The 5,263-nt window shown below is 40.2% G+C and overlaps 1 non-coding gene across 1 annotated transcript; it reads left to right on the top strand.

Moving 5' to 3' along the window:
* Nucleotides 1-4,211: 4,211 nt before the first annotated feature.
* LOC139869890 (small nucleolar RNA R71) lies at nucleotides 4,212-4,318 on the top strand. Its single transcript, XR_011766469.1, has one exon. It is a non-coding gene; the product is annotated as a small nucleolar RNA R71 (small nucleolar RNA).
* The last annotated feature ends 945 nt before the right edge of the window (nucleotides 4,319-5,263 follow it).

Here is a 5,263-nt window from a genome sequence, read left to right on the forward strand (position 1 = left end):
AGATAGGAGTGCTGAAGTATTTTGAGAAGCACTTTGGAACTTTTCTTCAATTGATAATCATTTTCGGTCGAGTTCTCGTTTCTCTTTATATAGTTCTGCTCCTTTTTTCAGATCTTGAAAATCATTTTTTTTTTGTTTTTTTGTTTTTTTAAAGATAAATAGTGATGTGGATGTGGTGGTGGAGTAGAAGTAGTAGAGGTGCGGAAGGTTTATGTTTGACAAATGGCTAGCTATTTTAATTACAACCGAATCGCGTTTTGCTGCTTGGAGATGTAGATCTAAAGCAAGTTCTGATTCTGAGCACAGACATCGGCACTCTCAACGAAAAATAGTGAAGCATTAAAGATGAATGCTGGTCTTATTTGGGGTGTCTCACCATAATTAATTTAGGTCGATAATGCCTTAGTCATGTAATGCTCTATTAGATGTCTCAATCTAACAAGATTCCCCCTTACTTAAGCCTTATTTTTATTGACAAACGTTTTAGGTTTTCAAAAATACTCTTTCGAAAAGGGTTTCTTTTGCAAAAATTTTGAAATTTGGCTTAAGGACTTGGAATCTTCGTAATGGGTTATTATAATATAGCATAAAAAGATTATACCAACATCCCACACTTAGACGAAAATTGTCCTCAATGTTCCTAGTGTATCCCACACTTAGGAGTTTTAGTTGAGGATTTGGGAGTATTTGTCTAGTGTTTTAATTGGGTGTTATCCCACAGAGGATTTGGGAGTATTTGTCTACTGTTTTAATTGGGTGTTATCCCACACTTAGTGATAAGCTAGGATGTGGCATAGTTTGAATCTTGAGCTAGTAGCGAAAAGAAAGAAATACCCCTAGCAGATGCGGCTGGTTTCTAATCCTTGCGTCTTTATCGGCTCATTTGTCGTTCTTTATTCTCCTACTCTACTTTATTGCACGGGTTGCCTCTCGAGAATCGCTTTTGTTTAAGGTCGTTGGCTCGACCGTAGTGATGCTTCAAAAAGCAAACGTTCCTCGCTGATGGTTGTGATCTTGGTCTTCTTGAGGGAATGTGAGTCTTGGCGGAAAAATCCTGAGAAAGTGTCGGACCAATAGTGGTAGAAGATCCGGTACTTCTCTTGAAGATCTTCTGAACGATAAGTAGTGCGCAGTTTTGGCTCTTGATAAGTCTTGAAGTCCGATGAGGATATGATCCACGGCTCTGCTGGTTGACCCATGAATGTCAATCATAGAAGCAGTGCTGGTGTTGATGATTTCTCTGATGAAATGCTCATTTCGGAGGTCTTCAAACAATGTCAGAAACTGTATCTTTAGAATTTCGAAGTCTTCGGAACGGTGATCTCCACAGTAAGAGTCAGTAGCTTTGCACATATTTACTAAGAGGCGAAGCTGAAAAGAAGTGAAGTGCAACCCTGATCCGAGCATTAATTTCACCGTCTTTCAGTGTATCTCCCTACATCCAACTTTAAATGTGAAACTAGGATCCGTGGATTCTTGGAAGATTCGTGTTATCTACTTAGTAACGTAGGTGGCAATGTTGACTTGGTCTGGTTCAATATGAGAGAACGGATTGTTTCTCCTTGCTTCTTCCATAACAACGTCTCGTAGCTCTTTGATAATCAGATCGGCGTGGTGATCAATGGTTACGTAAATTACTAGCCTCTCTGGTGTGCTTTCGAAATTATCTCTTTCCAAGAGAGCGAAAAATCTGTTAATATCCTCGATCATTTGCAAGTCGGAGTGATAAGTCGGGCGTCCGGTGGAAAGATCGATATGCTTCCGGATGAGAGTCAGTAGTGCTCGTTGGTTTCGGGAGAACGGAAGTGCAGATCCGGCTAAGGCATTATAAACCTTAGAGTAAATGATCTTCTGATCTCGACAGAATCTTGTCTCGAGAATAGTGCGAACCACTGAATTGTGCTCTCGTTGCCTTTCTTCGTGATAGATATGATCGTGAAGAGAATTGATAAAGTCTTGAATGCATTCTTCTAGGATTTCAACATCATTGTCTTCTCTTTGGAGATAGAGGTGGTGTTCTTCTCGGATAGCCATAATTCGTTCTGTTAAGCGTAGCGAAAAATCAATGGTTGATTTTCGGATGGCTTCGAGAATGTCTTCAAATTCATCAGTATCATTGATGAAGGTTATCATGTCCGCGTGTGTGGATATAACCGGAATTCGATCTGAAGAAGAGTCTGGCTCCCCTTGATCTGGTTCGGTTGGAGAGTGTGAGTTATTCAGAATGTCTTCATGTTGCTCTACCTCGTCATCATCGGTGTATTGTTCTTCTGAGGATGCATCTGATGAACGGGTTTTGTCAGTATTCTGATTCTCCACTTTGATACTTGCAGGATCAATTTCTACGTCCTTAACCTCAGCCTTATCGGTCTTTTTCTTGAAACGAATGATTAAACTGTGATATGCCGTCTCAAGCCTCATTATTTCTTCATGACGTTCAATGCTTGGAGCGGGTATTGTCACAGTTTCTTTTACGTCTTCCATTTCATCTTCCTCTTCAGATTCCTCCTCTTCCTCTATTTCTTCGCTGGGATCCTTTTCTTCCATTTCTGGGTCATTTGCAGACTGTGATTCGACACCCATCTCGAAATCGTCGGCTGGTGGTGAAGACTCGTCATCGGAAGTGATCCGTCTGGTGGAAATAGCAAACATCTCTGCCTGTCCAGAAAGATTGGTTGGTCGGTCAATTTTGAAGGTAACGCTCTCCCCATGTGATCGTAAGATCAAGGTTGGATTGTACACATCAATGACAGTCCTATCCGTATTCATGAAATGTCTTCCTAACACCACTGGTGTGTGTAGGTCTTCCTTAATGTCCATTACTACGAATTGTGTGATCGGCAAGTTGGATTGTCATTTTGGTTGGTGACAAGTCTCCTAACTCTAATCTCTGATAGAGAGAGTAGGGGATTAGGTTGATACTTGCTCCTAAATCTGCTAGCGCATGAATGGTTTCAGATTGGTAGATTGAACACGGGAAAACGAATCGGCCCGTATCTCCTAGCTTTGGTGGTAAAGAGTCTCTGAGTAATGCAGAGCATTCTTCACTCAGTGGAATTTTGTTAGAGTCTGGTATCCTGTCCTTTGTAGAGAGAAGCCTTCAGATGTATCTCTTCTGGTTGGGAACTTTGGACATGGTGTCCAGGAATCTTCCATCAAGTTTGAAGGAATCGAGCTTGGATGGTTCTTCTTGTAGCCTTCCAGGATAAGGTACGTGAACTGGAGTTTTAGGAGTCAGCTTCTGAGTATAGGGAACCGATCTCAAAGCTTTCACAATAATTGTCTACTCCTTCTCGGAGTCGAGGCTTAATCTATAGATATCTCGATTTGTTCTTGAGCCTAGTTGACCTTCTCCGTGGTTCTTCCTCTGGGATTACGGCGTCCATTTGCTTTGCTTCTTCTATGTGGGGATTTTGGATAATATTACTTAGCAATCTTCCTTGCGATCGGGTTTCAAGGCGTTGTGATAACTGTTCGAGCTGCGTTTCCAAACTTTTGAGCAGAGCCAATTGATTTCTCATTAGTATCTCCGTCTGATCTTGTCTGGTTGTAGTTCTCTAATTTAACTGTTGTTTCCCTTGAATGAACTGAGTTAGCTGATCATCAGCTCCGAGAGTGGGGTTAGTTGCTTTTGTAATCTGGGTGGTAGGGGAATTTTCCTCAACTGGGGGACCAGTGAGTGGAAGTGGTTGATCTTAGGTCAATTGAGATTGTTGGGCTGGATAAGGTGGATAGCGATAGCGAAAAGGTTGATTGCTTCGCTGAAATTGAGTAACCCTAGGTGGTTGATTGAATCCGGAATTTAGTGGACGAGCTGGGTATTGGACGTAATAGACTGAACTGTCAGGGTTTTCGTACTCAACTTGATATTCTTCAGTAGGTTGCGGGTTGGTACAATTAACACAAGCCTGAGCTTGGTTAACCTGCTGCGGCTGCGTCTTCAGTTCTCCGAGTTGTTTAGCAAGGGATTCCATCATATCCGTGAGGGATTTGATATCCTCCGTTTGATTGTTAAGTGCAGAGATGGGGCATATGATGAAGTTGTTTCACCACTGTTCCAGTCATGATGATGCATTGTCATGTTCTCGAGCAATTCCCATGCTTCGTCTGCGGTTTGGTTTATCAGATTCCCTTGAGCTGCTGCATCGATTGTCGTCCTATGATTTACCGTAAGACCATTGTAGAAGGTACAGATTTGGGCTGACCATTCTAGATGGTGATTAGGGCATTTCTTCAGCAGAGTTTTGAATCACTCCCATGCAGTGTAAAGAGATTCATCATAACTTTATTTGAAGTTAATGATGTCATTCTTCAGTTTGGTTTGTTTAGAAGGAGGGAAATATTTGGTTAGGAATTTAGTAGCCATCTCCGTCCATAATGTGATGGAATCTTTTTCCAGTTCTTCGAACCAAGTTTGAGCATGATGAGTGAGTGAATAGGGGAACAAGTATAGCCGGACTATATCTTGTCCTATCCCTGGCTGTTTGTAGGAGTTCGAAAGAGATATGAATTTATCACGGTGAGAATTAGGATCATCATTCGGTAATTGATAATGCTAAAAACGAACATATATTTCATAGCATTATTCCTCAAGAAAGACAAGCTTTTAGTTGCAATTGTTCTATTTAAAAGTGATATTCGTTTAAATAATAAAAGGTGAAGACAAAAGACAGATTCGACGAATTGAAGACGCAAACGACCACAAAGCTCAAAAGTACAAAATACAATCAAAGAAGTTCCAATTATTGATAAGAAACGTCTCGAAATTACAAGAGTACAAGATTCAAAACGTAAAGTACAAGATATTAAATTGTACGTAAGGACGTTCGAAAATCCGGAACCGGGACCAGAGTCAACTCTCAACGCTCGACGCAACGGACTAAAAATTACAAGTCAACTATGCACATGAATATAATATAATATATAAATAATTCTTAAAAATTATATATATATTATATTAATATTTAAAACCGTCGGCAGACTAAGATCCAATTTGGAGTGAGCTGTATTTTCAAACTCCGCGACTCGCGGAGTTTGAAGGCAAAAAATGCCGCGAGTCGCGGAGTATCCCTGAACTCAATTCCCTATAAAGCCAACCGAATTCTGATCATTTTTCATCATCCAATATCTATCTCTCTCTCAATATATACGTAAAAATATATATATAATTTATATTTTAATTTTAATTTTAATTTTAAATCCTAATAATAAGGGTATGTTAGCAAATGTTGTAAGGGTGTAAGTCGAAATTCTGTCCGTGTAA

Source organism: Rutidosis leptorrhynchoides, chromosome 9, assembly GCF_046630445.1.
Source record: "Rutidosis leptorrhynchoides isolate AG116_Rl617_1_P2 chromosome 9, CSIRO_AGI_Rlap_v1, whole genome shotgun sequence".
NCBI lineage: Eukaryota > Viridiplantae > Streptophyta > Magnoliopsida > Asterales > Asteraceae > Rutidosis > Rutidosis leptorrhynchoides.